Source organism: Macrobrachium rosenbergii, chromosome 40 (genome assembly GCF_040412425.1).
Source record: "Macrobrachium rosenbergii isolate ZJJX-2024 chromosome 40, ASM4041242v1, whole genome shotgun sequence".
Lineage (NCBI taxonomy): Eukaryota > Metazoa > Arthropoda > Malacostraca > Decapoda > Palaemonidae > Macrobrachium > Macrobrachium rosenbergii.
Window position 1 is genome coordinate 11,765,166 of NC_089780.1, and position 24,580 is coordinate 11,789,745.

Consider the following 24,580-nt stretch of genomic DNA (forward strand, 5'->3'; position numbering starts at 1 on the left):
GCTGGTGATGTACTATTAAGGCAAAGTTCAGATTGAGGAACTTACGTCAGAAAGGTGATCATTTCATCAGCGTACTGTCATGGGTCGAATTTTCCCGGTTCCGTATCGTCACTGAAATCTTTTGACAGGTGGTCTGTCCTCTTTGAAATCTTTTGACAGGTGGTCTGTTCTCTTTTGAAATCTTTTGACAGGTGGTCTGTTCTCTTTGAAATCTTTTGACAGGTGGTCTGTTCTCTTTGAAATCTTTTGACAGGTGGTCTGTTCTCTTTGGAATCTGGTGGTCTGTTCTCTTTTGAAATCTTTTGACAGGTGGTCTTTGAAATCTTTTGTTGAAATCTTTTGAAATCTTTCTCTTTGAAATCTTTTGACTGGTGGTCTGTTCTCTTTGAAATCTTTTGACTGGTGGTCTGTTCTCTTTGAAATCTTTTGACAGGTGGTCTGTTCTCTTTTGAAATCTTTTCTCTGTTCTCTTTGAAATCTTTTGACAGGTGGTCTGTTCTCTTTGAAATCTTTTGACAGGTGGTCTGTTCTCTCTGAAATCTTTTGACAGGTGGTCTGTTCTCTTTGAAATCTTTTGACAGGTGGTCTGTTCTCTTTGAAATCTTTTGACAGGTGGTCTGTTCTCTTTGAAATCTTTTGACAGGTGGTCTGTTCTCTTTGAAGTCTTTTGACAGGTGGTCTGTTCTCTCTGAAATCTACTGACTGGTGGTCTGTTCTCTCTGAAATCTTTTGACAGGTGGTCTGTTCTCTTTGAAATCTTTTGACAGGTGGTCTTTTGTTCTCTCTGAAATCTACTGACTGGTGGTCTGTTCTTCTGGAATCTTTTGAAACCTTTGGAATCTTTTGACAGGTGGTCTGTTCTCTTTGAAATCTTTTGACAGGCAGGTGGTCTGAAATCTTTTGACAGGTTCTCTTTGAAATCTTTTGACAGGTGGTATGTTTCTCTGGAATCTTTTGAAATCTTTTTGACAGGTGGTCTGTTCTCTTTGAAATCTTTTGACAGGTGGTCTTTCTCTTTGAAATCTTTTGACAGGTGGTCTGTTCTCTTTGAAATCTTTTGACAGGTGGTCTGTTCTCTTATCTTTTATACAGAAAAATGATCAAAGGTTACTGGATGAGTGTAACATACCAAATCTTCGCGAAAATGTCCACAATCGTTAAAGAAAAAAAAACACTGCAGTCACCTCAATGGTCCTACCATCACAAACAAAACGTTAAAGACAGACATAAAAGCAGACAAACAGATAGACAGGCAGGCACGCAGACAGAGAGACAGACAGAGCAGGAATACTCATAGGCCTAAACGCCATCCGAACTAATCTACAAGCCTGCCAGATTCTGTTGTAGATAATAAACTGCGTTCTTGTTTCTATAATATAATAAAACCTAATCTAGTGGAAACTTTTGTAACAGTGCGCACTTAATACAGTGAAACATGTCATAAACACATATCACAAACAGGCTGAATTCAAGTTAACGATTTAGTGTTAGTCCTAACCTGTGCTCCACATGATTATTCACATCTGCCCAAGGCTCGTTCCCCACTTACGGTCGCCGACTTGTTGTCAACCTGTTTGTGATATATATGAGACAACCTTCAGACATGAGTTTAAAACTGAATACAATTTAGGCCAACTGGGACCTTTGAGGTCATTCAGCGCTGAAAGGGAAATTGGCAGTAATAAGGCTTGAAAGGTGTAACAGGAGGAAAACCTCAAGAGAGTCATATGGAAGAGAATATGAAAGGAGGTACAGTAAAAGGAATGAAAGAGGTTGCAGCTAGGGGCCGAGGGGACGCAGCAAAGACCTACATGTAATGCCTACAGTGTGCCATATAAGGTGCACTGACGGCACTTGCCCGCTACGGAGCAGACATGAGTTATGACACTTTTTTATTGTAGTGTAGACGTACCCTTGCTTACTGAAGAAGTATCGAGTTTGTGTGGGCATCAATACATACATATATACATACATGCATACATATGTATGCACGTTTACTGCCTCAGCCTTCAGAAATGGAAAATTTACAAGAAAAGACGTTCTCCATCATTCAAAGCCCAATAACTAAAAAGAAAAAAAAAAAACTGCATCCCGAAAAAGATTGGGACGCGAATCCACCATCAAAGAAGGGAACTATTCAACTTTTTCACAACTGATTTGATTCGTGACGAAAGTTTCCCTTGAACTACTCTTCGATAAAGGTCCACAAATATTAGTCTGGGATGTTTTATTTTTTTTTATTTTTACCGCTAAGCCTTGTGGTAAAAGGAATGCCGCGGAATTACGTGCGTCAAACTTTACCAGTTCAGAAAGAGAAAAAGAGAGCCTTCCTTGAAATCATTTCATTGAAGTTTTACTTTTATCATGAGAGGAGAATACCATCAGGTTAAAAATCGTTGTTTTTGGAATATCATTTGATAAAATCAGGCAGTCAAGTGCAATCAATAATGGACGAAGTACATGCCTAAGCTCTCAAGAGGTTAATGGGAATATCTTGGTGTTTCATCAGAGGGTATTAGGCTACACCACTTACGTCTGATAAGGATGCTATGTACTGAGTTCGAGTTACTCGTCTGTCTATTTCTAAGTCTGTTTGTTGCTGGAATTATATCAAACGTTGCGGAAGGAATTCTAAGAACATTTCCTTTTGGGAAAGATGCAGATCCGGATAAGAGTAATTTTGTTGGTCACCCTAGAGGAGGTTTGCGGTTTATAGAATTTTTTTTTTCTGGTTCTTACTTTGAATTGGAATATAAAATTCAGGCCAAAGGGAAAGCGCTGGGAGCTATGAGGTCATTCACCGTTGAACACGATGATGAAATAATTGTTAGGAGAAGGAGGAAAGTAAGATGGAAGAAAGTGAATATAAACAGAGGTACAGTAAAATTAATGAAAGGGGTTGTATCTAGGGGACGATGAGACGCTACAAAGAACCTTAAGTAATGCCTACAGTATACCTCGTGAGATATACTGACAGCAATAACCCCCCTATGGAGTCTTGCTTTTAATGCTGTTCTGATAAAGGAAAGATTAAATGGACAAAGGATGCCTCAAAAAAAAAAAAAAAAAAAAAGTCATAGGATGAACTAGAACTGAAATTTTATCACTAACAACCTTTCCGAATACTGAAGGCCAAGTGGTTTTGTTAATTTTCCGGCACTGATAAGAGCTCCAATTTTTTTGATAAAGCACAGAAAGAAGTATTTAAAAAAAATCAATTAAGACAAAAAATATGAAGAAACACGTATATACATAGATTTATATATATATATATATATATATATATATATATATATATATATATATATATATATATATATGTATATATGTATATATATACACACACACACACAGTCGGTCCGAAAGGAAGTCGACCACCGAAAAAAAAATAACACGGCCAGGCACTGCACAATCGTATTTCACTGCGCCTTTCGCTTTAGGGACACTTAATGATGACACCGACAGAAAATTTCAATATCACCCGATCTTTCGAAATACGTGACATGGAGATGGCCGGAGTCTGATTTAAAATGCACCAATTCTTTTCTCTGACTCAGTGACAACGCTTTCCAAGAGGATTCAGAATTTCTCAGCGGGATATTCCAGAGACCAGTGGTTTACTCTACATATTTCATACGGAGAAACCTCCTCCACCTGAATGTAAAATATCGTTTGTCATAACCTTCATACATACACACACACACACACACACACACACACACACACACACACACACACACACATATATATATATATATATATATATATATATATATATATATATATATATTATATATATATATATATATATATTACAATGCTTTTACTCTTATACTTTTATATACATTTATAAAGAGGTTAATGTATCATATATTCCAAAAACAAACTATCATTTTTACATATTAGTATTACAATTAATGGAAAAATCACTTTTATATATTGCACATATTGTGTTTTTTAACTATTACCTATATTTAACAGAGAATATTATCAATAAGCGTTTCACCATGTAAAAATTAAATTTAAATAAGTCCTCAATTATACTTTTTAAAAATCAATAAAAAATGATTCAACGTATCAAGGTATTCGACCTAATAAACTATTTTAAAGGTATGTTTTATAGCCTGAACTCTGCATTCATAACGGCGCTAGCTAGTGTAATGCCTTCATTGATATAAAACCTTTGGGATTCTAACACAATAAAACTTATCAGCATCATAATATATATATATAATCCAAATTCACTTACTCATTAATGCCCACATGTAGAAACTCCCCAAAACCTGACAGAAGTAAACAGAAGAAAGTTCATTCCACAAGGAAACTGAAAATAGAAATAAAAAATAAAAATAAAATAAAAAATAAAAATAACACAGTGACTGCCTTATCGAAAATGCTTCGGGTTTCACCATAATTAAAAATCACGCGCATTCAAGCATCTTTAAACCAGATGAAACCTCTTTAATAAATAATTATATTGTTCTTAGTGCCGCTGACAGTTCGCTAAAGAAACAGAAAGTGAAATATGGGATTGACAGTCCCCCCCACGCCCCCGCCCCCAAAAAAAAAAAAAAAAAAAAAAAAAAGGACTGACAGATCGAATCCAAAAACTGATGAAACCTTTACAGTAAATACCAACGCAATTGTCAACACCGCCGCTGACAGATCTCTCATGAGACAGAAAACGAACCGGGATTGACAGATCTCAAAGAAACAGAAAGAAAACAATGACTGACAGATCCTTAACTGACAAAAAGGAAAGAGGAGGTTTTAACGCATTGAAAATTTCTTTCAATTTAATGTTTACTAAACCTCAAAGAAAGACTGTAAAAATAAAAAAAAAATCATTCCTCACTTCATCCAAAGAGAGACCTCAAAGAAAGACTGTAAAAATAAAAAAAATCATTCCTTACTTTATCCAAAGAGAGACTTACAAAGGAACAAGAAGGACCAAGGAAGAATGGATCAATCCAAAACGAGGCCGAAAATAGCAACACCACACCGTTCTAGGAAGCGCGCCTGCTCTATCTGGAGAAGACGTCTCCCAATGTGTGGAGGAGGAGGAGGAGGAGGAGGAGGAGGAGGAGGAGGAGGAGGAGGAGGAGGAGGAGGAGGAGGAGGAGGACGACATCTCCTTCTTGATGTATGTAATGGGAACAGCCGGGGCAAGTGCATATTAGGGATCCATGCCTTATACCCCGCGACGTATCGATGGGGTCATCACTGTCAAGTGTCGGATTGGACTTTACGGGTATGATACCCAACACTTGATTGTAATGGCGCTGTTGGTCACCTCGGCCGTCACTTGTTTCCAGCCGTTATTGCAGCCTTATGTTAATGCGGACGCAGCGCGACGTTTCGGGGGTCCTGTAAATTCTACGAGAGGGCCAATAACTTGGAATGTTCCGACGCGCACTCGCGCGCTCGTCTCTTACTGGATTTGACTAACAGAGACAACGTATATGAAAATCATCAGTAATCATTATTATAATGACAGTTTTCTTAAAAGTTATAATAGCTCATGGACACTAAAAAAATAAAAAAAAAAAAAGGTCTTTGCAACTGCAGAAATTTAACCTGACGACAACACAATCAGTTATGTGTGAGAAAAATTCTCCCTAAATTTTGGGTTATAAAAATGATACATGATGGAAACCAATCTTTCGTTATTGTCCTTCAAAACTCCAGAATAACCTCTCTCTCTCTCTCTCTCTCTCTCTCTCTCTCTCTCTCTCTCTCTCTCATGATACATGATGGAAACCAATCTTTCGTTATTCTCCTTCAAAACTCCAGAATAACCTCTCTCTCTCTCTCTCTCTCTCTCTCTCTCTCTCTCTCTCTCTCTCTCTCTCTCTCATTTCCTTAATGAAACGTTGGCATTGGGAGCTGCTCGACAGCAGCCTGCCAAGATACGCATTAAAACTCGTGTTTAAACAAACTACTTGAGGAGAGAGAAAGAGCGAGCTTCAGAATCCTTGTCAGAGCCTTTCTTCTCTTTCAACATCTAAGGCATGAAATTCCGTCATTTTCTTTGCATTTCAGCGACCAATATGCCATCTAAAGACTTACGAAAGTGTGTCAGCCATTTTTGTCTCCGTTCTCGTCGTTACAACCACTGGGAATTCAAAAACACTAACACATACATACATACACACAGACACGAACATCTTCAGGTACTCGACCTGCCTTTTGGGATGAAGTTGCTGGCCTAATAACCAACCACAGTAGCCTTACTACCATTGATCTATTTCACTCTTTCAGTCCGAAATTTCACTGACTTCACCTGGATTTATCACTGGATAGGCCATTCTAATCTCTGGAGTACAAGCACATACACACACGTGTGTGTATGCATGTGTACATTTCGATGCACTAACTTTCCCACCTACGCATTAACTAAAGGTTAAAGTTTCTTCGTCGTTAACTATTTATGGCCAATATTTCAGCGAATAAATATCGGCTCACACTGTTTGATTTTAATTTCAGGAATATTGTCTTCCTCAAGGCTTCATCTATGATCTCAAATAACGAGATGGAAGGTGGCACTTCAGTTTGAGAAACGTGACCAACGCAGCTGTAACTGAGGGTTTCGGATAACCCTACCAATCATTTACACTGTACAAACCTATTGCCAAAACACTGGCTGAGATTTGGGTGGGTAAGACCTTCTGAAGCCTTCCCAAGAGGAAAAGAGTATACATATGTGCGTGTGTTTATATAATCAATATATTCATAAATACAAAGTGTACTTATACGTACAAATATATACAGACCAATCTGCATATCTACTCATCTTCTCCCATCTCCAAAAAATATGAGAACTCCCAACATCCTCGGTCACAATCAAAAATGAATCACGTATCAGAATTCTCCATGTTCCTTAATAGTAAAAGTATTGGTGCGTTCATACATGATTCATTCTTATTAATGATCCTCTACCTAACAAATACTGATGCAGAAAATTTATAAATCCCCATTAGCTAATCGGCTTATGTGCAATGACTGACTGGCCTAAATACCCCGGCATTAAAACGGCCAAAGACGGAACGTTCGCGTTAAAAAATCATTTGCAGTTCTGCAACAATTAAAAACGCCTTTATAAACAGGTGCGTATTAATATATGCATGGGGAAGCGGTAATGGGTATTCACTCGTTTGATCATAACCATCTTTGTGTTAGGATTTGTTTTTTTAAATACATAAAAGAGAGTGTATTTAGAATTACGCATTCTTAATGAGTATTCGAGCTTTGAATTGATATTAAAAAGCGAGAAGCCAGATGTAGCTGCTTATAACATGAAAGAAAAATGAGAATAATTAAACAAACCTCCTCCTCCTCCTCTTTGGAATACAATGGAATACAAAATTAAGGTCAAAGACCAAGCGCTGGGACCTATGAGATCATTCAGCGCTGGAAAGGAAATTGACAGTAAAAAGGTTTGAAAGGCGTAACAGAAAAAAAAATCACAGTTGAACTATGAAACTATTAGGAACGGTTGAAAAGTAAAATGGAAGAAATAGAATATGAACAGAGGTACAGTAAAAAGGAATGAAAGGGGTTGCAGCTAAGGGCCAAAGGGACGTTGCAAATAACCTTGCGTAATGCCTACAGTGCACTGCGTGAGGCGCACCGACGACACTATCCCCTTACGGGGGAACCTTCTCCTTTTAGGGGGTTTGAACCGCTGACCTGTGATTTTCCCAGATCAACGCTATATCCACTCAAACCATCTATGGGGATCTGAAACCCTTAAAAGTAGGTCCATCTCATAGTCAATTTCTCGGAGAGACTGTTGATTATAATGTAAAAATGAGTCTATCTATTGAGTTTATCAAGTCCGTCACATTTATTAAGGGTACAGTATACAGAAACAATGTACTATGTCAAATAATATTTGGGAATACTTCAAATATCAGCAAAGTCAAAAAACATACATGCACACTGAGAGAGAGAGAGAGAGAGAGAGAGAGAGAGAGAGAGAGAGAGAGAGAGAGAGAGAGAGAGAGATGAAAAAATTTTCTATTTAATAAATGAATATTCAAGTTTTTCATATTTATTTAAGAGTATGTAGAAACAGTGCAACCTGTTAAATAAAACTTTTCAATACTTAAAATATTGAAGTGCAAAATCAAACCACAAACACACAGACTCGGAGAGAGAGAGAGAGAGAGAGAGAGAGAGAGAGAGAGAGAGAGAGAGAGAGAGAGAGAGAGAGAGAGAAATTGCAAAAGTTTTTTGTTTATTAAAAAATTTGCCTATTTATTAAATGCAAATTGAAGACTTCCATATGCATTTAAAGTAAGTATAAGCAATGTAATGTCATATAAAATTTTCTGATACTTAATGCAGAAGTGGAAAGTCAAACCACAAACACGCAGACTCAGAGAGAGAGAGAGAGAGAGAGAGAGAGAGAGAGAGAGAGAGAGAGAGAGAGAGAGAGAGAGAGAGAGGAACTTAATATTCCAGTACCGCTGCTACTCGTGTGGCCGATCTCACTTAACATAACCAAACATCGGAATAAGGGGCAGAAATGCCCAAGAACCACTTAGGGGCCAGGCATAAAAATACACTAATCTCAGACGTGATTCCCGATACGCATCGTTTCGAAAAGCATGCTTTTAAAGGGCTGGTAATTTCAGCAAACCTTCTCGTAAGTTCGAATACTCCACTGACCACGGGGGAGAGAGAGAGAGAGAGAGAGAGAGAGAGAGAGAGAGAGAGAGAGAGAGAGAGAGAGAGAGAGAGAGAATTTGGGAAAATGATATGAGTTTCAGTGTTCTAGAGAGAGAGAGAGAGAGAGAGAGAGAGAGAGAGAGAGAGAGAGAGAGAGAATTTGAGAAAATGATGAGTTTCAGTTCTGAGAAAGAGAGTTTCAGAGAGAGAGAGAATGAATTTGGGAAGATTAAATGAATTTTAGAGTCCTCATGAGAGAGAGAGAGAGAGAGAGAGAGAGAGAGAGAGAGAGAGAGAGAGAGAGAGAGAGAGAGAGAGAGAGAGGAAATTAAATGAATTTCAATGTTCTCATGCAACCATGCAAATTTAAATAAAGAATTTGGAAGACAAAAGGTTCACCAGGAGACAATTCCACTGAAATCTTTACAAAAACATACAAAAAATATCCAAAAAAAAAAAAAGAATGACACCTGCAAAATGCAACGAATTTCTAACTCTCGTGTAAAACTGACATCTCGGAATACGCAACAAAAATAACTTTCAGTTCGAAGAAATAACACTGACAGGAAAAATGTGTAAGCTCGGTTGATAAGCAGGGTCAAATGCACGCTCTTGTATACACGTTTGATACGAACATAGTATACAGCTGAGCTCCTTGATATTTCAAATAACGAAATATAAGTAGTAAACTGTTCGCCATACCATTGGTCGCCTGATATGTGCCGTAATAAATCGTATTATATATATTCATACATACATACATACATAAATGCAAACACACACATATTAAATAATATATATAATGTGTAATATATGTAAGTGTATGTACATAATATACGTATATTATATATATATATATATATATATATATATATATATATATATATATATATATATAATATATATATATATATATATATATATATATATATATATATATATATATATTTATATATATACATAAGGAAAATTTAACATCTAGACTGTAACTCGTCTTTATCTGAAAAAAAATTTTTCAAGAAAATTTATACATAATAGTAGAATTTTAAATAAGCTTATGAGACAGTTCGAAGGAGAATATATAAAGCTACAAAAATATTAACAGCAAGAATAAGGAAGAGGAACCATAACCTCTTTTACAGAGAGAGAGAGAGAGAGAGATAAGGAAGAGGAACCATAACCTCTTTTAGACAGAGAGAGAGAGAGAGAGAGAGAGAGAGAGAGAGAGAGAGAGAGAGAGAGAGAGAGAGAGAGCGCCAATAAAAAAATCCTTTTCCTGTGTATTTCTCAATCTCGCACCTGTGAAGAAATTTTCAAGTTTTAGTGGGGCCAGGAGAATTGCTGCCCTTTAAATCTAAACATTCCCAATATTTCTCTTCAGATACATCAACGTAACTTATTCATTCCTAGGCAAATATTCATACTCTTACCGAATATTTACGTTACAAACTGGTATTGTATATTTCTTTCCTAAATATTTTTGGGAAAATTCCAGCTATTGTGTAGCGTCTGGGAAAGTGTTATCATGTTCCTTTCACTCACTTTTCAATGATTTCTCGTTTGACCAATAAGGAATTCACACATAATTTGCAAGAGCAATAATAGATAAAAAAAATTTTATACGTCCATATTTTTAGGAATAGTATGTGTAACAAGCTCCGAATATAACGACCGTAAAATTTAAGTAATTTGGAATACAGGCTAGGATTAAAATGACACTTATCCTGTCTCAGATACGATAATACTAGCGTCAAAAAAGGAGTTTTTGAGTTTTTACTATAACTACAGAGAAACGTACAACAGGAAATACTCCATTCGCACTAGCAGAGAGTAATAGCATTAAAGATATTCCCAAATGCATCAAAACTTTCAAGTTATTACAGCATTCAACGAAAAAATAGTTTACAAAATAGTATACTGAAAATACTAGCGGGCATGCAGCTAAGCTCTTTGCTACAGCATATAACGAAACACACATATATATTCCTAAGTCATGTAACAATTTTTCCACTGGCCAAACTGACAGATCATTGGAAAAGTGATACGACAGTGCAAAAATTGAACAGCACAGAGATATTTTAGGATATTCACGGAATAACAGTAAAATTTTCGGTCACGTTGGTGAAAACAATCATAATACCAATTTCACAGGTGCTGAAATACTGGTGTACTCGACCAAAATGTTGAAGAGAAATATCACAGGTTTTAGTTTTATAAAACAAAATAGTTCGTTAATTTCAATGAGTAGTTCTTCTGATCATAATACCATTAGCAAAAAGGATAGCTGTGAGGCTCAAGCGCATGTGAAAAAATACATTTCAATGGCGAACCCACCCTCGTTCATATATTCATTTAAGTTTCTTAGGCCAATAGCGAATGTATTTCCATCTGTCTGTGCGTCTGTAACGCCGTAAGACGCAAAAAAGGCATTTGAGAAATTCCTTCACTCATGACCCCCGCCTGCGCTTTCACTTCCACAAATCTCCACTCGTACCCAGCCTCCCGCCTCACTGTTCTCAATCAGGTAGCTATCTCCCCTCCACCATTACCTCATCAACATATAATGCAAAATTTCTATGACCATTGTAGCAGATCTCTTCGAAGAGTCAGGATTCATTGTATGTTTTCCTTTATCCAAATGGTATTTTGCATCTTAGCACCCAGTGTTCCTTTGACTTCAAGCAAGCAAGCGCAAACACACACACACACACGCACACACACACACACACACACACACACATATATATATATATATATATATATATATATATATATATATATATATATATATATATATATATATATATATATATATATATATATATATAAGTATGTATGTATGTATATTTTATATATATATATATATATACATATGTAATACATATTCATATTCGCCTGCATGTATCACAAATTGCATCTGATCTCAAAAAACTTTCTTTCCATTATACAGAGACGCTTCGAAAAAGCAAACGCAACATATACCGAAAAATTTTTTTTAAGGGGTGGCAAAAAATGCGAAATTGTTTCCTGAAGGTTTCATTTTTCTTCTTCCCTTCTATGCGGACATCTTTGCTTGGAATTATATCGGGAAAATATTCAAAGTGACAAGTGGAAAGTTCCCAGGCAGCCACCCACCTCTTCATAATAAAATGAATGACTTTTGCTAACTCTATTTTTACTTTTCGTTTCGCAGAGACTTTTATCTAAACAAAACACGGTCCGGTTTTTTTTATTTTTCGTTTGAGTTTTAAAACTACGCTATAAATAAATTTGTGCTAAAAATGAAGGAGCGTTCTTCCAAATATGTTTAAAAATATCTGTTGCTTAATAAAGGCAATCACGTCTAAACTCAGAGGAAGAAAATCGACTCCATATTGCATCTCCAGTTACGACCAAAATGTACCGTGACATACAACAGAGAATGTCTTTTATGTTATTAATGCTTCTTATTCAAGTTTGGTACGGTTAACTTGAACATGTTCAAGCATAAAAAAAATGCCCAACAACTGACCATGAAAATGGATAATCTTAAAAAAAAGTCGGCACGTATGAAAGAATTAAGAGCCCTCTTGCAGAGTATCTGAAGTATTTATGGTATTGTATTCACCGAGGGGCAACGGTATACATACACAGATACATACACGAACAATTCTTGATAATCTGACGTATACTTATGAATCACCAATATACTGCAAAATTATTTTGTCAGCGATGCATCAGTGATGGCCCTTTTTTTAATATTTAACAAACCTTTAACTCCCATTAAAGTTTATTAACAACTGACACAATGTGATAGGAACAATCTTATCCCAGCCATTTTATATTGTACTTTCCTTTTAGCTTCCAGTTAAAATGTGCTTCCCAGGATAACTGTCGACTTGTAAGAACAAACTTAAATTTTCACAATAATTATTGTTTATTCCCAAAAATAATCTACGATTTTATATAACACCAGAGTATGTGTGTACTGGCTAACAATTGCATTGGGAAAAGATTTTGCGCTCAACAGTTGATCCAACTAACAGAATTTACAATTGTTTGTAAATTCTGTTTCCATCCGTAGCATAATACCAAGTAATTAAATGACGAAAGATTTAAGCAGAGATCCCACCAACGTGCCGTTTACCCCTATCAGTCACATCCAAGAATCATTAGCTTCAATGCAAGCAAAAATCAAAACGTAGATCTTAGATAAGCTGCGAAAAGTTAACTGCAGCAAATGTCTACGGAATGATATATCCAAGGCTAAAAAATATAAATAAAATCCATTCAGTAAGTTAAGTATACCTAAGTTTAACCAGACCACTGAGCTGATTAACAGCTCTCCTAGGGCTGGCCCGAAGGATTAGACTTCTTTTACGTGGCTAAGAACCAATTGGTAAATGCCAGGTAATGGACTGGATAAAAAAAAATATGAAGCAAAAAGAAGTTACAACAAAATTTACCCACGTGAAAGAAATATTTACCTAGCCCACACGTAAAAAAAAAAAAAAAAAAAAAGTGGAAAAAGATGAGGAGAGAGCAGTCCGGCGTTGCCTAACCCTTCTGAATTTTTGATGCAAGGGCAGAATATTAAAGATTTAGGAGAACTGTTTACTTAGTCACCATTTCTTGCCCAAAGTTTCTGAATGGCCCGAGAAGCAGAAGTCCCGTCCAAGTTTCCTTGCATATTTAAAAGCCAGCTACTAAAAAGTTAGCTTTGTCAATGAAACAAGTAGGAAAATGTTTTCCTGGCAAAAGTGAATATGCAATGAAACAAGTAGGAAAATGTTTTCCTAAGGCAAAAGTGAATATGCAAACCATTATATTTTGTACAGGTGCGTTTTGATATTCAGGTCGCAGGCCAGGTGGAAATGAGTGGCCTACCTATAATTTTTTTTATACAGGTGACTTTAGAATATCTGCCACACAATCTCTTGATTTATAGTTTGTGGTAATCTGGTATACTCTCCATGAGTCTACCTGGTAATCTCTTTATCTGTCAGCTCCTAGGATTCCCAGTTCCTCATTGGACGTATGGGTAACGTTCTCAGCTAGCACCCTGCTGGTCCCGCGTTCGATTCTCCGACCGGCCTATGAAGAATCAGGGGAATTTATTTCTGGTGATATAAATCCATTCCTCGTTATAATGTAGTTCGGATTCCACAATAAGCTTAGGTCCCATTGCTAGGTAACCAACTGGTTCTTAGCCACGTAAAATAAGTCTGATCCTTCGGGCCAGCTCTAGAAGAGCTGTTAATCAGCTCAGTGGTCTGGTTAAACTGGCCAGAACTAGGAGAGCTGTTAATCAGCCCAGTGGTCTGGTTAAACTGGCCAGCCCTAGGAGAGCTGTTAATCAGCTCAGTGGTCTGGTTAAACTGGCCAGCCCTAGGAGAGCTGTTAATCAGCTCAGTGGTCTGGTTAAACTGCCCAGGCCTAGGAGAGCTGTTAATCAGCCCAGTGGTCTGGTTAAACTGGCCAGCCCTAGGAGAGCTGTTAATCAGCTCAGTGGTCTGGTTAAACTGGCCAGCCCTAGGAGAGCTGTTAATCAGCTCAGTGGTCTGGTTAAACTGGCCAGCCCTAGGAGAGCTGTTAATCAGCTCAGTGGTCTGATTAAACTGAGGTACACTTCTCCTTCCTGGGTTTCCTGACCATTCTGCCATGATGAGACAGAGTCTAGCAGTTTCGTTTGTATATAAAACCCATTTTCTCCTTTTCTTTTTCTTCTTCGTTTTCTTTGGAGCCTGAGTTAGTACAGAACATTAGGTTACCTGTCTAATCAGCATTTGTCACTTAAACAATTTTCTGGAATGATATCCGTATCAACAGATGAAAAATAACTAAAAAAAAAAAAAAAATTATACACCTGATTAACGAAACAAGTCACCTCTGATTGAAACTGTTCTTCCATGTGACATCAAGTCTATTATAATGGCCACAGGTGAAACTACACAAGAAAACCATCATAATTTTGCAATTTTTGTAATGAATCAGCAAGACAACTTGCACAGAACTCCACAAAACAGAATGCCTCATGTGAAAACCAAAGAAAAGAAGAAAATAAAGATGAATTAAAACCAAGAAATAAAATTAAATAGAACTAAAAGGTTAAAAATGTATATAAGAGGCAAGGAACAAATATATGAAATTCAAAAAATTACTCAATATCAAATCAATACAAGATAATAAAGGGACTCATATCCAATACTGTGATATGCTACGTCGGCACCCACGGCTCAACAACACTGGTTCTAGTTGCTATAAGGCAACTAAATGTAGCACCTGATATGAGAAGGTGGCCATATAAAAATTTAAAAAAATAAATAATTGGTTTAAAACAGTTTCATCTTAGCACCTGATATAAGAGGGTGGCCATATAAAGATTTAAAAAAAATCTCTAATTGGTTTAAAACAGTGTATTCATCTTAGAAGTGGTAAAAAAACCTAATCCAGTTTGGCGTAATTTACTGAAATCTAATATTGGATTCTCATACTTTCACATTGAAACTTTTTTTTTCTGGTTCAGGAACAAATGGCAATCTTGTATTTTTCTCCGCGCTGCCAAAATACAAGACCTAACGAGGAGATACTTTGCAACTGCATTAAAAAGGATATTTCCTTTTCTATATTCTCGTTGATTATAAATGACACTTCACTTGAGACACCGCCATCTTTTAATGTATAATGAAACATTTTATTATAATTAAAATATCAGCATACTCCACATCGCAGGCTCCTGAACGTTTAATGGCATCAACAAATTTAGAAAAACTGTTGAAATATTTAATGGCTCACTATGAAACTTAAGCATACCCTAAAGAAAATAAATATGAGAACGATAATAAAAGTAAATATTAACGAAACCACGTGTTACCCCACTACTTATCTAAGATAGAAAATCAATTTCGAGCAGCTGTTCAAAAACCTAAAAACAAGACTTTATTGAACTTCAATTGGACATTTAAAAAATTTAGAAAATCTAAATAAACCAAGTGAAAACATCATGGAAATTGCCGAGACAATAACTCAGTTAACCAACGGTATATGAATGCATTGTTGTTTAGCCTTCTCGTAACAGTTTGTACAGACACTTTGCTCTGCAAAAGTTATCTTCAAGTTAATGAATGGAGAGAGGGAGAGATCTAAAAATAACATGAATTCGCTGAATGTGAGTGGAGGTGTATATATAATCTAATCGCCGTTTCTCTAAATGCAAAGACCCTTCCAGCGGGTTTCATCCTGAATCAAATGGATAACATCTATCTTTCTAACTATCTATCTCTATCTGTTTATGTATATATATACATATACTGTATATATATATATATATATATATATATATATATATATATATATATATATATATATATATATACATATATATATATATATATATATATATAAGGTATATATATATCACATACACAATTGTTCTGTACATTAGTATACCATATATATACGGATACTTGATAATGTGGACTGTCTAAGAAAGCTTGTAACTTTTTCTGAATAAATACTCCATTAGACACCATCCAGTTTGAATGAGGTCCTTTAATATATAATATATATATATATATATATATATATATATATATATATATATATATATATATATATATATATATATATATATACACATATATAAGCACCACCTCTTTGCAGGCCTAAGTCTGGCAGAGATGATGCAAGCAAAGTATGATTTCATATGAGTTATGGAGCCTCTCTGCTCATTATAAATACATATAGACATCGATACCCATATTCCCATGCTGATAGTTTCAGCAATGGTATACAGGTATTATTTGCCTAATGTACAGTAACATTAACAATTAGGAATTTGCCTAAGCAGTCTTCTCTTACAGTGGATAACTAGGCTCTTGAATTAAGAGAACGATTATTTTCACAATATGAATCATTTTGTCAAATAATTCTAAAGTATGAGTCTCAAACCTTCCAAATATTGTTTTCTTCTAATTTAGGAGATTTAGTGCAATCCTAAAAATCCTGAGACTGGCCCCAGCTTTCCTGTCCACGTTATACAACACTGGCTACAGAGAGAGAGAGAGAGAGAGAGAGAGAGAGAGAGAGAGAGAGAGAGGGTACAACAATCAGTCGTTGGCTCTGCGTTTTGGTTCCCTAGTCAATTTTATAATTGAGTGCAGCTGCATTTGCATAAGAAAGCAATATATCTTTTAAATTTTTTCCATGAGCAATTTTCTAGGAAGCAAAATGGCGTCTAAGGGCTGAATCAAAAAATCAAAATAACAAAAACCTCTGTTTATTCAGCAATAAACATTCGTTTGCAAACTATACTTGATACGGTTCATTTTGCATAACCGCGGAATTCAGATAATTTAGACCCTAACCAACAGAATAAACACCAAAGATTCCTATAATAATTTAGAGGAAATTCGTCACCTAAAAAAAAAAAACAATACAAAAAAGTCGTTCAATAACAGATAGAATTTTAATCTCTCCACAGTAACGGCAAGCCCATGTATGGCCAAAGTCACCATACAAAATAACGCCACGCCTAATTCAGTTGTGGGAACTGCCAACCACAACAATTCCCACAAAATGATGGAATCCTCATTTGACAAACTGTGCAACTGGTGTAACTGACCACCAAACTTTTTATGCTGAAATTCACGTAGTCAGTATCAGGGACAAACAACAATAATTCCCTTCTCATGAATAAGCATTTTTCGCTACGTCATTTCCATCACTAATTAAAATGGAATGGAAATAAATGACATTCATTCCAGATCAGCGCAACTCATGGCGTTATAATTACGTAATTTAATAGAGTATTGGGAAAATATGAATATAAATTCTTCTGTAATATAAATAGGCCACCGTGCAGGGCTATATATAACTAACTGATTATAAAAGAGGCTGATTGTACATAGATTAAATTATAAATATGCTAACGTGTAATGAATAAATAATGTTCAATAATAAAATATTCTTTTTTTATATATATACATATTAATAAATTATATATATAACATATATATATATATATAACAAATAAGTGAAAACTCAGCTATTCCAAAACCCTCTGTTCTTAGTAGATGTGACCCATCTAAGAGAGAGAGAGAGAGAGAGAGAGAGAGAGAGAGAGAGAGAGAGAGAGATGTATATATAAAACAAATAAGTGAAAACTTAGCTATTCCAAAACCCTCTGTTCTTAGTAGCATGTGACCCATCTAAGAGAGAGAGAGAGAGAGAGAGAGAGAGAGAGAGAGAGAGAGAGAGAGAGAGAGAGAGAGAGAGGGTTTCATAATGGAAAAAGAAAAGACTTACCATAAAACTGAATCAAAATCGTTCGACGTACCCCAGCCGAACAATTTCAATCAAAGCAGATCTGCTACACAAGATACCAAAGAGTAAATCCAATGTTATTTAGGAAATCAATTCACCAAAAACTAAATCCAATGTTATTTAGGAAATCAATTCACCAAAAAGTCAATCCAATGTTATTTAGGAATCAATTCCCCACCTGCCCAACTGGCATTTCAGAATGGTCGTTTCGGGAAATGGGAAAATTCTATCTTGTTACCTTTGACCTTAAGCAGTGTTTTTTCGGTCTATGGCTTATCTAAAATCAAAGCGTAAGAGTCGGTATCAAGCCTCGAATTGCAACGTCCTTAACAGACTTCCAATAAATCGCCCGAAAGTATTCGATTTTGAATTCTGGCTAGACGTCGGTCCTAAATCTGCTCTATTCAAAATATTCTAATCTTTCATGTGGATGTACCATACATCTGTTGCGTTGACTTATAAATAAAGGGGGGAACGTGATTTCCATTTCAACTTTATCTTGAATTTTAATCAGTTCATCTTTATCTACTTTAGAAGCCCATCATCATTTTTTTTATTATTAGCAAACATATACCTTGTTAACAGAATATAATAATGGAAGGAACCTCCCAAACCCCTACAAGCAATATCGTTTAGAAATGTGATATAGATAACCGTTTGTAAATTAACAAGTTATTAACATTATTATATATATATATATATATATATATATATATATATATATATATATATATATATATATATATATATATATATATATATATATATAAAGCTGCTACATCAACAAGATACGATTACCCCAAAAAGACTGTAAATGCTGAGGTTTCATAACCGAAAGAAAACTGAATATGCACCGAGGCATAACCAAGCACATAAAATGCTATCGAATCCCTTTCGGGAGGAACAGCGCCAAAGAAGACAAGGAGGAGGAGGAGGAGGAGGAGGAGGAGGAGGAGGAGGAGGAGCATCAAGGAACAGTCAGATAAGGGATTGGAATCCTCTCTTAAAGAGGATCAGTGAGCTCCACGAACGGGTGGCTTCCGGGGAAGAGAGAATGGCGATCGTAAGAAGCCAATGGACGGTCATTGAGGATTGATGAAGAAAACAGGATTGGCGAACGGCCGCTTGGGGATAGGGGAGAGAGAGAGAGAGAGAGAGAGAGAGAGAGAGAGAGAGAGAGAGAGAGAGAGAGAGAGAGAGAGAGAGAGAATTTTCAAAAAAGATTATTCTGATTATTCTCTGAGAGAGAGAGAGAGAGAGAGAGAGAGAGAGAGAAAGAAAGCTTTCCAAAAACGATTATTCTGATTATTCTGAGAGAGAGAGAGAGAGAGAGAGAGAGAGAGAGAGAGAGAGAGAGAGAGAGAGAGAGAGAGAGAGAGAGAGAGAGAACTTTCCAAAAACGATTATTCTGATTAGACAGAGAAGAACTTTCCAAAAACGATTATTCTGATTATTCTCTGAGAGAGAGAGAGAGAGAACTTTCCAAAAACGATTATTCTGATTATTCTCTGAGAGAGAGAGAGAGAGAGAGAGAGAGAGAGAGAGAGAGAGAGAGAGAGAGAAAGAAGAGAAAAAGATTATTCTGGTTATTCTGATTATTCTGAGAGAGAGAGAGAGAGAGAGAGAGAGAGAGAGAGAGAGAGAGAGAGAGAGAGAGAGAGGACTTTTCAAAAAAATGAGAGAGAAAGAACTTTCCAAAAAATACTATTCTGATTACTCTGTGACAGAGAGAGAGAGAGAGAGAGAGAGAGAGAGAGAGAGAGAGAAAAGTGATCGCACTCCTCTCATTGTCTCGTAAATACGAAGGACTCAGAATGGACTCACACCAGATTAAACGACACAGCGGTTTCCATAAAACACCCCCATCCCCCCACCTTGATGGTGCAGTTCCAGAAGGAATTACAAGAAGGAGAAGAAGAAGAAGTTAGACCTGATGAGGCTCCGATACAGGAAAAATCAAAAGGGACGGTGTGCCGGACCTCGCATTCAAGATGCACGGAAAATAACAATACGCGGGAAATAGGTCCCGCTGGGAGCAGGGAGATCTTCTAGAGAAAGGAACGAGAAAAGTATGGGGCGTAGGACATCGGATTTCTGCTGGAAACGGTTAATGTGAAATAGGTATATAAATTCCGGGGAATTGTAGGATGCTCTCTGTATGTGTGTATGTGTGTGTGTATATATATATATATATATATATATATATATATATATATATATATATATATATATATATATATATATATATATATATATATATATATATATATATATATATATAAATATAAATAAAGAGTGCAGACCCTTGTAAGCATTTCAATGAAACACAAAGCACCTCAACAACAGTTCTTAATACCAATAAGTAAACATTAAAAACTAAACTTATTACTATATAAGTATTAAAACCATAAAACACTGATCCTCTTGAGATGAGAAAATGTAAGCTCAATAACGATAAGTATGACACAAAAAAAATAAAAATAAAAAAAAATAAAAATCCAACCTTTCCTTTAGAAAATGTTCTCCCAAAAATTACGGTCAGGTTTCACCAACAACTTAAAATGAAATACCGATCTGATAGAACCGAGAAGTAAGCAAGAAAGAGTCTGCGAGATAGAAAGAAAAAAAAAATATCGAAGTAGTAAACTCTTCAAATATTTTCCACTGCAGTAAATTGCAAACAATAGCACCGAGAGAAAAATAAAAATGTACAGATCTTGCTTTCATGCTTGCACCATCCATTGCGCTTATTCAAAAGGGGGTAGAGATGAATTACACACACACATATCTGAAGAATAACTGTTCGAAATTTGTTGGCAAAATCGGGTAAATGGAATTGTCAAAAGGAATACTGTTGATAAAATAAATCGTTTCAACCGCGAAACTGCATTCACGCAATTACGCTACAATCTCAGATCCCGATTGCAAGTAACTTCTGAAAAAGCTTTTTTCCGTCTGATAAAATTGTTTTCCGAAAATTGTTTTCCACTAGGAAAGGTGACCTAAGAAAATGCAACACGTATTGAACGTCTAAGAAGAAACTTAACTGGTAGTACACATTTAAAACAATTTTTTTTTTACCCCAATTTCATTATCGAACCTGTTATATAATCATATTGTCAACCACATACCGATGTCTTTTCTAACTATACCATCCTTTTAGCAGCATAACCGTCATATGACTGCATTTCTCACATATTTTAGTCACCTACAAGATAATTCATATAAACACCTTTCACATTTTGGATCACATTCAACAAGTATACATATTTTTGTACAGAAAGATTATTTTTACATGAAAAATTAGTTGAATGATCTCTTTTAAATGTTCTATATCACCAAACTTTCCTACTCATCCTAAATAATAATAATAAATAATAATAATAATAATAATAATAATAATAATAATAATAATAATAATAATAATAATAATAATAAAAGCCACATTACGCCATTTTTGGGATCAATAACGTATAAGTGCCCTAATCTAGCTTCCAGCCTCTGCAAAAAGTTATGCACAAGCACAGTATACAATATTCAGCGGTAAATACCATAGAGATTCTTTATACACGAAAACTAGTTTTTCTTGATCAACAGAGCAAAATAATTTAATATCTTTACTAAAGCGTACATGGCAACAAACTACAAATCAATCTAAACAGTCACGTAAACATATGGATAGTTAAAAGTGGCTGTTTCTAAATTACCTAAGAAACCACACCTTCCACAAATAACAGCTGTTCCAGAAGAATTTCCAGTGGTCTTGTCACTGTCCAGTGATTCACACTTAAGAATCTCAACGGTTTATAATCAGACCGATTCTTCTGTACAATAACGTCAAACAAATTGGGTACACGGGAATTTTGATGATTTTAAGATAGTTGTACTTCGAAGGGGATTTTAATAATAAACGTTCCACAAAATGCTGAACTTGAGAAAATCTTGTTAATATTATTGCTATACATTTTTTTTTCTTTTGTACACATAAAATACATTCGACTGACACCAAAAAAAGAATACAATTAGCAGTAAATAACGGTAGCCATGGCTAAGTACATCACGTATCTTTGTGTAACTGGTATACCTCTATGTGGACTTTATGCGGAGGGAAGGTCAGATTCTTAGGGACAAATAACAGCTGACGATGACATCGCACCGTTCTTTACAATTTTCCGATACCATTTCATTAATCTTACTACCTTTTTTTGTGCCAGTGATCTAGTATTGTGGACGTCTTGTTTCTATTTTTAATCTCGATATTGGCATCGCTGGTTTATTATCATTGATGTGATGTGTGCAGTAAGGGTTAGAAGCAACGGTCTTTCTCTCTCTATCTCTCTCTCTACACACGCACACACATTATATATATATATATATATATATATATATATATATATATATATATATATATATATATATATATATAATTTATATATACATATATATAAATACATTTATAACCAGATGTCTGGTTTCACAGCAACTCTGTAGGCGTGAAGTCGCTGCCCTACTGCCCTATTCTTGACACCAGCAAACAATGATACCCATTAACAGCTGGATGGAAAGCGAAGGAAATGCGCCTGGAGCGAAAGTCTGACCTAGCAGACGTGAGCCAACCAATTAGCTGCTAAATCGAGACGATCATTACCAGACTGGTCATTACACAATCTTTCAGTTTATGTAAACATTAGGTTATTTTTAAATTTCCATACGCCCGAAGTCTAGTAATCTCCTATATACGCCAGAAGTCTAGGCACCTCCTCCACACGCCAGAAGTCTAGGCATCTCCACACGCCAGAAGTCTAGGCATCTCCTCCACACGCCAGAAATCTAGGCATCTTCTCCACACGCCAGAAGTCTAGATATCTCCTCCACACGCCAGAAGGCATCCTCCACACGCCAGAAGTCTAGGCATCTCCACACTCTAGGCATCTCCTCCACACGCCAGAAATCTAGGCATCTTCTCCACACGCCAGAAGTCTAGGCATCTCCTCCACACGCCAGAAGTCTAGGCATCTCCTCCATACGCCAGAGGTCTAGGCATCTCCTCCATACGCCAGAAGTCTGGGCATCTCCTCCATATGCCAGAAGTCTAGGCACCTCCTCCACATGCCAGAAGTCTAGGCATCTCCTCCACACGCCAGAAGTCTAGGCATCTCCTCCACTCGCCTCAAGTCTAGGCATCTCCTCCACACGCCACAAGTCTAGGCATCTCCTCCATACGCCACAAGTCTAGGCATCTCCACCATACGCCAGAAGTCTAGGCACCACCTCCACACGCCAGAAGTCTAGGCATCTCCTCCACACGCCACAAGTCTAGGCATCCCCTTCTCTGTAGCTTACTTCACTTAAATAAAAACGAACACTCGAGCATCCTCCAAAGAGATATTGCTAATAACTTCGCCGCAGTGGCCTCGTTGGTAAATCTCCGCGCCGCGAAAGCACTAACCGGCAACTTTTCCAAATTGGGATAACCGTTACTTGCAGATTCTGGTGAGAGAACATCGCGGTTCTACTCTTTAAAAGTTTAAATTATTCCATCGTCGAAGGCCGCATAATCATGTACTTGGAAAGAAAACTCAATTTAAGCCCGCCGCACTTACACTCTATGAATCAGAAGCCTGTGTTTGCGTGCGTGCGCGCGCGCGTTTGCTTGCTTGCTTGCTTCCTTGCTTGCCGGGGACTGTAAGACTCCTCCGAGTTATTCGGGCAGTTCTCGTCGTATTTAAAAATATTCTATAGCCCCTCCATCATGAGGGTTTTTCCATTCAGGGAAATTGCATGGGGGCAAGAAATGGATCCAATCTATTTTTAGGCTTTTGCTGTGTTGTGAGTTGTTATACTGTAGGTTTGAGAGGACATGCTTATATATATATATATATATATATATATATATATATATATATATATATATATATATATATATATATATACTGTATGTGTATATATATATAATACATAAATATACACACACACATATATACATATAATATACAGAAAAAGTTAAGTGTTAATATGCCAGTTTAAAGTATGTACTCTTGGGATAAAGCTGCTAGCCCCACGCTCTACCCAACGCATATTCAAGCAATTTACATACTAAATCATTTCTAGCTGGTCACCCATCCAAGCACTGACCAAAACCAACGTTACTTCACTTCCCCGAGCGTCAAGGCAGAAGCCTAGCAAACGTATATCACAACCTCGCAATCGCGTGTCTTGTACGTGTGTGCAAGAGAGAGAGAGAGAGAGAGAGAGAGAGAGAGAGAGAGAGAGAGAGAGAGAGAGAGGGTATTTACGTATGCATGCGCGTGTGTCGAGACACTCGCAAGCTAATTTCCTCCGAGTATTCTAACACATACCGGCATAAACCTGCGTACACATTCATAAACAAAACGCCAAGCGCTCAGAGTCAACACTGAGAAACACGCGTCACTATCGCCGAGCACATGAACGGAGGCAGCAGGCATTCTATGCAGATGAAGCCGCCCAGAGAGAGAGAGAGAGAGAGAGAGAGAGAGAGAGAGAGAGAGAGAGAGAGAGAGAGAGAGAGAGAGAGACTGATCTTTCGCTACGGCCATCAAAAGCCAATTTACCATAAACTAAA

The 24,580-nt window shown here is 36.5% G+C and overlaps 1 protein-coding gene across 2 annotated transcripts in view; it reads left to right on the plus strand.

The window, feature by feature from the left end:
* The window catches only part of LOC136826122 (zwei Ig domain protein zig-8-like), a 248,965-nt gene that overhangs the window by 41,002 nt on the left and 183,383 nt on the right, over positions 1-24,580 (plus strand). The window lies entirely within an intron of this gene.